Consider the following 12,500-nt stretch of genomic DNA (forward strand, 5'->3'; position numbering starts at 1 on the left):
AGGTAGGTCCGTCATCCGGGAAGAACCGCGCGCGCTTGCCGGGAGCCCGAGCGCCCAAAGGGGCGAATCGACTCCTCCAGATATACCGCCGAGCAGCCAGCCAGGACACCGGGGCTCTGCCCAACAGACGCGAACCGAGGCCCGCGGAAGGACAGGCTGCGCACCCGGGCCGTAGGCCGGCACCCAGCGGGTCGCGACGTCCTACTAGGGGAGAAGTGCGGCCCACCGCACACCGGAACGGCCCCACCCCGCGGCGAGTGGAAAGGCAACCGGACACGACCCCGCCGCGGATTGCTCCGCGCGGGCGGCCGGCCCCATCTGCCGAGGGCGGGGGCCAGTGGCCGGATGGGCGTGAATCTCACCCGTTCGACCTTTCGGACTTCTCACGTTTACCCCAGAACGGTTTCACGTACTTTTGAACTCTCTCTTCAAAGTTCTTTTCAACTTTCCCTCACGGTACTTGTTCGCTATCGGTCTCGTGGTCATATTTAGTCTCAGATGGAGTTTACCACCCACTTGGAGCTGCACTCTCAAGCAACCCGACTCGAAGGAGAGGTCCCGCCGACGCTCGCACCGGCCGCTACGGGCCTGGCACCCTCTACGGGCCGTGGCCTCATTCAAGTTGGACTTGGGCTCGGCGCGAGGCGTCGGGGTAGTGGACCCTCCCAAACACCACATGCCACGACAGGCGGCAGCCTGCGGGGTTCGGTGCTGGACTCTTCCCTGTTCGCTCGCCGCTACTGGGGGAATCCTTGTTAGTTTCTTTTCCTCCGCTTAGTAATATGCTTAAATTCAGCGGGTAGTCTCGCCTGCTCTGAGGTCGTTGTACGAGGTGTCGCACGCCACACCGCCAGCCGGCTGTGCACGCTACCGAGAAAGTACCGGTATGCGAACCGCCAGGCGACGGGCGCGCATCGCACGTTTAAGGAGACGCGGCCGGCCACACAGGCGACCACGACACTCCCACGTCTCCGAAGCGGGACAAACGCCGCGCGCTTCAGTATACGTAGCCGACCCTCAGCCAGACGTGGCCCGGGAACGGAATCCATGGACCGCAATGTGCGTTCGAAACGTCGATGTTCATGTGTCCTGCAGTTCACATGTCGACGCGCAATTTGCTGCGTTCTTCATCGACCCACGAGCCGAGTGATCCACCGTCCTGGGTGATCTTTTCCTTTTCAGTCTCCCACTGTCTCTTTCAAGACAGTAGCATTTGCGGGACTGAGGCGTCTGACGGCCCCTGTTCCACTATTTTTTTGTGTCCAACGGCCTCACAGCCGATGGGCGTCGTACGGCTCCACACCGGAGCGGACAGGCACTCGGGCGAACGTCATTCAAAACCGGCGCCAGGCGCCAGGTACCGCAGGCCAGCCGCTCCAGAGCTTCAGCGCTCGTACCACACAACAACAACAACACTTCCGCTAGTTTTGAGAGGCACGCGTGGTTCCGCACGCGGCGCACGGCCACTGCCGTACAGGTAGCGTGTTGCGCGACACGACACGCACATCGAAAGACATGCAGTCTAGTCGGTAATGATCCTTCCGCAGGTTCACCTACGGAAACCTTGTTACGACTTTTACTTCCTCTAAATGATCAAGTTTGGTCATCTTTCCGGTAGCATCGGCAACGACAGAGTCGATGCCGCGTACCAGTCCGAAGACCTCACTAAATCATTCAATCGGTAGTAGCGACGGGCGGTGTGTACAAAGGGCAGGGACGTAATCAACGCGAGCTTATGACTCGCGCTTACTGGGAATTCCTCGTTCATGGGGAACAATTGCAAGCCCCAATCCCTAGCACGAAGGAGGTTCAGCGGGTTACCCCGACCTTTCGGCCTAGGAAGACACGCTGATTCCTTCAGTGTAGCGCGCGTGCGGCCCAGAACATCTAAGGGCATCACAGACCTGTTATTGCTCAATCTCGTGCGGCTAGAAGCCGCCTGTCCCTCTAAGAAGAAAAGTAATCGCTGACAGCACGAAGGATGTCACGCGACTAGTTAGCAGGCTAGAGTCTCGTTCGTTATCGGAATTAACCAGACAAATCGCTCCACCAACTAAGAACGGCCATGCACCACCACCCACCGAATCAAGAAAGAGCTATCAATCTGTCAATCCTTCCGGTGTCCGGGCCTGGTGAGGTTTCCCGTGTTGAGTCAAATTAAGCCGCAGGCTCCACTCCTGGTGGTGCCCTTCCGTCAATTCCTTTAAGTTTCAGCTTTGCAACCATACTTCCCCCGGAACCCAAAAGCTTTGGTTTCCCGGAGGCTGCCCGCCGAGTCATCGGAGGAACTGCGGCGGATCGCTGGCTGGCATCGTTTATGGTTAGAACTAGGGCGGTATCTGATCGCCTTCGAACCTCTAACTTTCGTTCTTGATTAATGAAAACATACTTGGCAAATGCTTTCGCTTCTGTTCGTCTTGCGACGATCCAAGAATTTCACCTCTAACGTCGCAATACGAATGCCCCCGCCTGTCCCTATTAATCATTACCTCGGGTTCCGAAAACCAACAAAATAGAACCGAGGTCCTATTCCATTATTCCATGCACACAGTATTCAGGCGGGCTTGCCTGCTTTAAGCACTCTAATTTGTTCAAAGTAAACGTGCCGGCCCACCGAGACACTCAACAAAGAGCACCCTGGTAGGATTTAAACGGGGTCCGCCTCGGGACGCGAAAGCACCCCTTCGGCTCGCCCCACCGGCAGGACGTCCCACGATACATGCCAGTTAAACACCGACGGGCGGTGAACCAACAGCGTGGGACACAAATCCAACTACGAGCTTTTTAACCGCAACAACTTTAATATACGCTATTGGAGCTGGAATTACCGCGGCTGCTGGCACCAGACTTGCCCTCCAATAGATACTCGTTAAAGGATTTAAAGTGTACTCATTCCGATTACGGGGCCTCGGATGAGTCCCGTATCGTTATTTTTCGTCACTACCTCCCCGTGCCGGGAGTGGGTAATTTGCGCGCCTGCTGCCTTCCTTGGATGTGGTAGCCGTTTCTCAGGCTCCCTCTCCGGAATCGAACCCTGATTCCCCGTTACCCGTTACAACCATGGTAGGCGCAGAACCTACCATCGACAGTTGATAAGGCAGACATTTGAAAGATGCGTCGCCGGTACGAGGACCGTGCGATCAGCCCAAAGTTATTCAGAGTCACCAAGGCAAACGGACCAGACAAGCCAATCCGATTGGTTTTGATCTAATAAAAGCGTCCCTTCCATCTCTGGTCGGGACTCTGTTTTTTTTTTTTTTTTTTTTTTTTTTTTTTTTTTTTTTAAAAAAAAAAATTCTTTATTTCCATAAACAATGTTAATTTTACATCTAGCCCACTGCCTTATTTGATTAGTGGGCCAAGTTAGTTATACAAGGGTAATTAGCAGCTAATTCTAAGTTCTATGTAGTAACTAGTTAGTATATAAGTGAACAGTAAGCAATGGGCAACATTATTGTTAGTCTACTACAAACATTTTATCTTTAGACTAGTTACTAATCCTACAGCGTTACAGTTGTGTCAGCTAATTTATATAAACCTACTGTAAAGCCTTGCTCATTGAGCTAACCCCAATGAGCGTGCCCCTGACACTGGGCAGGCCGAGATGGTGATCGCTGCAGGTTACTAATAATAAAATCTAAAAACTAAGTCCTACAACTAAACTTATCCTAATGTCAAGTCCGGTGCGTTGTCTGGTTTGGTAAGGCTGCACCCCACCCCCCCAGAATCCTGTGGCGCGGCGGATTCAGACTGAGGAAGTCGGCCTTTCCGCGCCCAGGCGGTTTGGGAGTAGGGTATCATACTCTATCTGTGTCCTGGGTTATCTCTTTTTGTGCTACTATAGGTCTTTCAGGTAGTCCTTTAGGACTTTCTGAGATACCGCGTTAGCCAGTTTGTTTATGATGTCGAAAGTGTCGCGATGTCTGATTAGTCTAAAAGTGTCGTTATGTGGTAGTTGGTCCCGCAGTACTGAGGCCACATCATTGAAAAGGGGGCACTCGTAGACTACATGGTCAGGAGTACCCTCCGGAACACCACAGTCACACGCAGGTGTCGCCTTTTTACCAAATCGACATAGATATGTCGAGTACGGTCCATGCCCAGTGAGGAAGTGGATGAGTCCCCGGGATGGATCGAAATGTGACATTTCCATCCTTTCCCTAACATCTGGTAGGAGCTCAAAGGTACGACGCCCTGTTTCTTCGGTTTCCCACGAAAGTTGCCATAGCAGCTCCCCTTTTTTCCTAATTTCTACTTTATTTTCTGTCCTGCTGCCCAGAATTTCCTCGGTTTTTTCCAAATTCCCCTTTTTAGTCCAGTACCAAGCGGCCTGCTCCCGAATTTTGATATCCAGGGGGCAAAGCCCCATAATAACTAACAGGGCTCCTCCCGGTGTAGTTCTGTATGCCCCCACTGATCTCAGGATCATATTTCTCTGCACTCTCCTCACTGTCATGGCGGGCACCACCCTCGTGAGCCTGTGTGCCCAGACTCCAGATCCGTAACCCACTATGGATGTTAGTATACTGTTATGATAGAGTTTGATGAGATGTGGTGGAAGATGAAACCGCTTATGCCCAATGGAGATGAGGTTGTTGAGTACCTGTAAAGCTCTTTGAGTTACGGTTTCAATGTGTCTACTGAAAGTCCACCTTTCATCAATGATGATACCTAGATAGCGTGTCTCACGTCGCCGGAGAACTGGTGATCCATCTATCCTAACAGTTGGGTTACGAGCTAATTGTCCCTTTAGAAGAAGATAGGTAGACTTGGCCGGTGAAATTGTCATTTTTGTCTTGCGGCACCACAGTTGGAGTGTGTTTATTGCTCTCTCGATCTTAGGCTCTATGTCCTCTCGGCTACGGCCGCCGACCAGTAGGAGGAGATCATCTGCGTAGGCTATCACCTCCAGCACTTCGTCGCTTTGTTGTAATGTATCTAGTAAGGGTTCCATGTGGATGTCCCAGAACAGCGGACCCAGTACGGAACCCTGGGGACATCCCTTGGTGATAGTTTTCCTTACTCTTGTGCTAGCAGATGATAGCCAGACCTCCCGATCTTCACAATAGCTCCTCAGACAGCCATATAGCGGCCCTGGACACTCCTTCTCCCTTAAGCAGGAGAAGAGCGAAGGCCACCACAGGTTGTCGAAGGCGCCACTTATATCCACCATGATGCCAACAACGTACTTGTACGGGGTAGAGCCGCAGACCTCGGCCGCCAGGGCGATTGCATCAGATGCCGATCGTCCAGACCTGAAGCCAAACTGCCTGTTGCTCATTCCGCACAGCACTCGGTGTGCCGCCAGTCTATCAGCCAGAAGTCTCTCCAGAATCTTCCCAAGCAGATCAAGCAGGCAGATAGGTCTATAAGATTTGGTTTCTGCTGGGTCTTTGTCAGCCCCTTTCTTTATAATTACCACATTTGCCCTCTTCCATATTCGAGGGAACTTTTTCTGCTTGAGGCATTCGTTATATAAATGAGTTAGAGGGGCGACTATCTGGGGGGCCAGGAATTGCACCACTTCCGCCACAATACCGTCTGGCCCAGGAGCTTTTCCTCTCTTCAGGGAATTTATGTGGCCAGCTACCTCTTCTTCTGAGAATGGGTAGACTGCCATATCATTTTCATACGCATTGTTGTTATTCTCCCGCAGCTGCCGTTGTTCATCTGTCTCATCCGCTGTATCATCAGGCAACAGGGAGTGGAGAAGGACCTCAGCAGTTTCCTGCCAAGACCCCGTCATCCGGTCCCCATGCCTGACGGTTGAAAGCTCCATCGGAGAACGGATCTTTTCCCGGACAAGCCTGTAGGGAACTCCCCATGGGTCTAATGCTAGTTGGTTCAGAACAAAGTGTTCCCAACTTTTTGTTCTAACTTCCCGTAGCTGTTTTTGGAAGTTATCTTTGGCTTCCCGGTAAAGCTGCAGCCATCTTTGTCTTTCTTGCCAGACGACACTGCGCTGGTAGTGCCTCCTGAGCCTTCTGACCGACCAGCGCATCTCCTCTAGTTCAGCAGACCATGGTGATGGAGAGGCCGCCATGGCCCTCCTCCTAGTAGGTACGGCTGCCTTGACTGCTCGAGTTATTACTGAGACCAGTTCTTCGGCTCTGTTGTCAACGTCAAAGTGTCTGTGGTCGTCACCTTCTGATATCGGAGGAATGTCGCACTCCCCAGCAAGTCTCTCCCAGTCGGCTCTATTGTAATTGTATTGTATTTCCCACCCCATGGCCCAGCGGCTCTCGCCATCTCCTATGTTGAAAGTAATAAGATTGTGGTCACTTGTAGTGGCATTCTCAACTACTTTCCATTGCTGGATTAGGTATGCTGCGTTTGGCGTAGCCAGGGTCACGTCGATGTTTGTGCCTTGGCCCCCTCCCGCCGCATAGGTCGGAGGGTTGCCTGGCTTGTTAGCCACTACAAGCTGCAAGGCCATGATGGCTTCTTCTGCCTTCTCTCCATTGGGATCCCTGGTGCCACTGTACCATAAGGGGGATTTGGCATTCATATCGGCAGTCACAAATGTTTTCCGCCCCCGCAACGCCGTGATAGCTGTGGTGAGATGAGCTAGGTGTCTTTCAATATCATCACCATATTGAAAGTATGTGTTGATCATAATAATAGCTCCTGCTGGAGATTGCAGCTCCACGACGTTGCAGTGGCTGGTTGTGAACTGCGTTAGAACTGTAGCCCTTATCAGTTTGTTAGTGATAATAATTGCCGCTTTTGGGTCTTCACCTCTGCAGACGACTTGCCAGGTCGCAGCTGTGAAAGCAATCTTCCCGTTTAGGGAGTACGGCTCCTGCAGGCAGACCACATCCAGTCTCCTCTCCTCCACTTCCCTTCGCAACTCCTGCATGACAAGTCTGCTGTTATGGGTGTTTAGTTGGCCAATGGTGATTTTCGTCATGTAGTTGTCTATGGAGTGTATGTGTGAATCCTGTCATGAGGCCATGTTTTGTTCCAGTCGAATGTGATACGTCCATTTGCCAGAACAGCTTGTCGATAAATTTCATTCAGGTCGAATTTTTCTCCACGTCTGTCAAAGACTTTCTTTAGTAGGTCACGCAGGGCTCCGAAGTCAGTGGGGAGATTCACTGACTTGAGTTGAATTCTGTCCACAGCCTCCATTACCGAGAAGGTGACTCTCTGTCCATATTCATGTCCCACCCGAACCACATGTCTCAAGGCAGTGGTCAGGGTAGTCGGCTGCTCCAGCCTCGCCAGTTGCATGGTGAGTTCCAGGTTTGGATAGACTCTGACTGGATCGACAGGTGGCAGTCTCACTACAGGATCTTTTATTGCATCTGGTTCACTTGAACTAGTTATTTTATTTTCTTGAACTGGTTGTTTTGTTGTTATATTTAATTCTGCTGAGACTGCCACCGTCTCTGGTACAGGATGCCGTTGCCGTAGGTCTTTTGTCGGCCTTGTTTCCCTGCTTGGGGAGGAGGGGAGCGTGACTGCCAGAGGCATCGTTTGTGTCCCTCTATCCGTAGTGGTAGAGTCGGTTTGAGTGCTTTTATCTACGGTTCTGGCTGTGGTGCCCATGTGCAGCCTCAAGAAAAGCTTGAAAGCACTCGCCCTCAGGGCATCCCTCCTCCTTTTGCTAGGGGATTTCCTTTTGGGCATCCTGTTGGCTTTGGTTTGATCAGCCATAGTCTATTCTTGAAATGAGCCTTTGTTCCAGAAGTCTGTAGGTGGGGCAGCTACGTCCCGTGGTACCACAGGGCTTTTTACCCCGTCTCTTGCAGGGGATACAAACCGCCGCAGCCCTACAGTCCTTCCTGACGTGGCCATCCTCGCCACATTTCGAGCAGGCCGACCCCCTGGTACAGTGCCTCAAAACGTGGTCGAGATCTCCACAATTGTGGCAACGCGGTACGACCAGAAAGTCGCGTGTGTTAATGGCGTGAAAGCCGACATATAGTCTGCCCATTGCTGTAATTCTTTTCCACATGTGAGCGGAGACCTCGGCAACGTGATGGACCACATCACGGTCCCGAGGCCCGGTTTTGAATCTCAAATTGAAGTTTGCTTTAAATTCTTCTTCTGTCATATCATCAAAATTTTGAGCCTTTATAGATTTTTGCAGTTCTTCATTCGTCATGACTGTTGGTACATCATACAAGATGACCAATGGGTTTCTTTTCCTCGGTGGCTCGCATTTGACCACCGAGTTTAGTTTTGCATTATTTAACAGTTTCTCTTTGTCTTCTTCTGAAGCTACTTCAACAATGACAGAGTTTCTGCTGGGTTTTACCTTATTTATTTTAATTTTGTCTTTAGCTGGATTGATAGTTGTCGTAAGCAATTCCTGTATTCTTTTTACGCTAGTGTCTTGGCCTGGTAGGGTTCTTAGGAATACCGTTGTGTCAGATCTTTTAGTAACTTTTGCAATGGTATCCTTTGTAGTCTGCGGTTTTGGTGGCGCTTGTGCGACCACCGCCGCCCAGGTCTTTCCGGGTTGTTTCCTTAGTCTCTCATTTTCTTTTGTCAGTTCTTCCACTCGGCCCTCAAGCTTGGCGTTTGCGATAGCCCACGCCGCCAGTTCATTTTTGATTATAGTCAGAGCCGCTTGACTAATTTTACCATTTTTAATATGTTGCTCGAGGAGCAATGATATTCTCGTGTGTCTTTGTAGAACGTTTTCCTCAGTTGCCTGTCCCGACTCGTCCTGAGGAGCGGGTTCAGACATCACGGAAGCTCGCGTTGGCGCACTCGAATCACTCGTTTCTGGTGTATCGGGACTCTGTTTGCATGTATTAGCTCTAGAATTACCACAGTTATCCAAGTAACGTGGGTACGATCTAAGGAACCATAACTGATTTAATGAGCCATTCGCGGTTTCACCTTAATGCGGCTTGTACTGAGACATGCATGGCTTAATCTTTGAGACAAGCATATGACTACTGGCAGGATCAACCAGGGAGCTGCGTCAACTAGATTTGAGCAGCCGGCCGCCCGGGAGTGTGTCCCGGGGGCCCGCGCGAACACGCAAGCGTCCGCTCAATTATTCTGCAAACAGGAGGAGGCCGAGCTCCCCTGCACGATACACCTCGAAACCCTCTCAGGTCCCGGCGGCGCGCAGCGCCGTCCTAGGTACTTGGTCGGTTTCGAGAGAGGCGCAATCGCCCGGAGTTAGGCGAGTAGACGGTTTTAGTGCGAACACCCTTGCTCCCAACTGAGCTTGCCGCTGCCGACAGAGGCCCGGGAGCGTGCTGTCGTGGCATTGCCGGCGGGAGACAACACGCGCCACCTATGGTGACCGGCAGCTCCAACGCCAGCGCCACACAAGGGCAAAGCCCCACTTGGGTGCAGAAGCGAACTCTCCCAGCACAGCGCACGCGCCAACACGTCCGCACAACTGCGATACAAACCACCTGCGAGAACCGCTGGGGCGACCGAGCAGCAGACGGCGTCGCGGCGCCGAGTGCCAGGCGGCGGCGCATCCTCAACGCACACAGTCCTCAATCAGACCAGCACACTGCAGATGTCCACCGCGCTTCGCACCGGGCTCGGCTGAACCAACTTTGGCCGCCAGGCGCCGCGTGCAGGGTGCGCCGCAGCGTAGCTGCGCCGCCTGCCGGGCCCGTCGGCTGGCGCTCCTGCCACTCGGCGCCCCCCACCAGCCGGCTGTTGCGCGTGCGCCCACGCAGCGCGCGGCCAACACGCCGGGCGGCCCCCCTTCACCGGCCGGGAACAGTCCCACCAAGCCTCCGCCGCGTATCGCTTCATACCCACATGGGCCTAGTCACGTGTGTGGATGTGGCGGGTACCGCTGAAACAACCGGTTAATAGCTGTACCGATCGTCGCCATCACAGATTCACCTCCAGCGTGAACAACCGCTCAACAACGGATTTCCAGTTCATTTGCGTATCTTGGGCAGTAAACGTAGATGTCCACCTACATTTGCGAATTCAACAATTCTTGCATGCCAGGATGTCATGTGTCACGACACGCTACATCAGACCACATACACACTGCGACATGTGCAGAAGAGAACACGTGGAAGGTGGCCCGCGCAAGTATGCGATGTCCCTTCCGCGATCCACTGTCAACCGGCATCTGCGGCATGTCCCAGATATGGAACGCGGTCCACCAGGGTAGCACTTTGTGTGAGGCAATACGACAAAGTCGGAATACACGCGTCACTACATCAGACGGCTCACGCTGACCTGACCTGACCTGACCTGACCTGACTCACCGCACCACCACCCCCAGCGACCCAGGGTGACATACAATGCGTTCGTACGTTCCTCCCACACGCCTCTACGGCGTACCACAGTGCAACCTAGCTGTTATTGGGAGACGAGACAAGTAGCATCGAGCACAACATATGGAAATTGAGATTCGACACCGTTGGGCACAGCCAGCGTACAGTCACACGTATCACACTACTTCACTCTGTACGTAACTACCGATGATCGGTACAGCGTGTGGGTTACGCGTACGACATCAGCGGACAATGGACACAGACCATACCACGACGTACACTGAGGGCGTCGACATCTGAATGCAACTGAACAGCTGCGAGGCTCATTTAACACTCACACGCCAGACCGACCAGCTTGAGAGGACAGAGACACAAAGAGGGGGACAGAGGGGGGGGGGGGGCCGATATAGTCCTATTGCAGTACAATTGACAGTGGATAGCGGGAATATGTGGAAAGTAAGCAACACTCGCAAGACATCTACATGAGGATAACAACGACACCAGAGATTCCGAGCAGTGAACTATGTTAGGCAAAGGGACAACGTGGGTTAGGTTAAGGGACAACGTGGGTTAGGTTAAGGGACAACGTGGGTTAGGTTAAGGGACAACGTGGGTTAGGTTAAGGGACAACGTGGGTTAGGTTAAGGGACAACGTGGGTTAGGTTAAGGGACAACGTGGGTTAGGTTAAGGGACAACGTGGGTTAGGTTAAGGGACAACGTGGGTTAGGTTAAGGGACAACGTGGGTTAGGTTAAGGGACAACGTGGGTTAGGTTAAGGGACAACGTGGGTTAGGTTAAGGGACAACGTGGGTTAGGTTAAGGGACAACGTGGGTTAGGTTAAGGGACAACGTGGGTTAGGTTAAGGGACAACGTGGGTTAGGTTAAGGGACAACTTGAGTTAGGTTAAGGGACAACTTGAGTTAGGTTAAGGGACAACTTGAGTTAGGTTAAGGGACAACTTGAGTTAGGTTAAGGGACAACTTGAGTTAGGTTAAGGGACAACTTGAGTTAGGTTAAGGGACAACTTGAGTTAGGTTAAGGGACAACTTGAGTTAGGTTAAGGGACAACTTGAGTTAGGTTAAGGGACAACTTGAGTTAGGTTAAGGGACAACTTGAGTTAGGTTAAGGGACAACTTGAGTTAGGTTAAGGGACAACTTGAGTTAGGTTAAGGGACAACTTGAGTTAGGTTAAGGGACAACTTGAGTTAGGTTAAGGGACAACTTGAGTTAGGTTAAGGGACAACTTGAGTTAGGTTAAGGGACAACTTGAGTTAGGTTAAGGGACAACTTGAGTTAGGTTAAGGGACAACTTGAGTTAGGTTAAGGGACAACTTGAGTTAGGTTAAGGGACAACTTGAGTTAGGTTAAGGGACAACTTGAGTTAGGTTAAGGGACAACTTGAGTTAGGTTAAGGGACAACTTGAGTTAGGTTAAGGGACAAATTGAGTTAGGTTAAGGGACAAATTGAGTTAGGTTAAGCGATAATCTGGTACAGCCACAGTTAGGTTAAGCGATGATCTGGTACAGCCACAGTTAGGTTAAGCGATGATCTGGTACAGCCACAGTTAGGTTAAGCGATAATCTGGTACAGCCACAGTTAGGTTAAGCGATAATCTGGTACAGCCACAGTTAGGTTAAGCGATAATCTGGTACAGCCACAGTTAGGTTAAGCGATAATCTGGTACAGCCACAGTTAGGTTAAGCGATAATCTGGTACAGCCACAGTTAGGTTAAGCGATAATCTGGTACAGCCACAGTTAGGTTAAGCGATAATCTGGTACAGCCACAGTTAGGTTAAGCGATAATCTGGTACAGCCACAGTTAGGTTAAGCGATAATCTGGTACAGCCACAGTTAGGTTAAGCAATAAAGTTGGTTAAATTTGGTATTGTGGGAAAGGGGGAAGAGAGAGAGAGGGGGGGGGGGTGGATAGTGGTGGCAGTACGCGGATGCCTGAGTCACCGTCAGATACGTCACGTCGGTTCGATGCTTGTAGCAAGAGGCTGGCGGGTCTGTGTCTCTCACTTCTGCAATTTTTCATGTGGTATAACACGAGGGCGGGGGGTGATATTTGGTGCCCCTCTGTGTAGGATGTGTGTTGGTTTATCTGAGCAATGGTAGTTGTCGGAGGAGTGGGGTATTGTGCTTTTATAGGTGGACCTACTGCTCTGGTTATCATAGTGTCGACGGTGCAATGTCGCAGAGAGGATGCACTCGACATTGTCGCATTCCAGATGTTTACGTATTGTGTGTCTCCGTTGCAGGCCGAGAGTGGTGCATG

General features: G+C 51.6%; 2 non-coding genes across 2 annotated transcripts in view; both read right to left on the minus strand.

Annotated features, from left to right (window-relative positions):
* The window catches only part of LOC126320198 (large subunit ribosomal RNA), a 4,222-nt gene extending 3,399 nt beyond the window's left edge, over nucleotides 1-823 (minus strand). Inside the window, exon 1 of the ribosomal RNA XR_007557943.1 lies at nucleotides 1-823. This exon is cut by the window's left edge and continues 3,399 nt beyond it. This is a non-coding gene — a ribosomal RNA (large subunit ribosomal RNA).
* Nucleotides 824-1,011: 188 nt separating this feature from the next.
* Nucleotides 1,012-1,166, minus strand: LOC126320221 (5.8S ribosomal RNA). The gene has a single exon (XR_007557958.1). It is a non-coding gene; the product is annotated as a 5.8S ribosomal RNA (ribosomal RNA).
* Between the last annotated feature and the right edge of the window lie 11,334 nt (nucleotides 1,167-12,500).

The sequence above is a fragment of the Schistocerca gregaria genome, unplaced genomic scaffold (genome assembly GCF_023897955.1).
Source record: "Schistocerca gregaria isolate iqSchGreg1 unplaced genomic scaffold, iqSchGreg1.2 ptg000705l, whole genome shotgun sequence".
Classification (NCBI taxonomy): domain Eukaryota; kingdom Metazoa; phylum Arthropoda; class Insecta; order Orthoptera; family Acrididae; genus Schistocerca; species Schistocerca gregaria.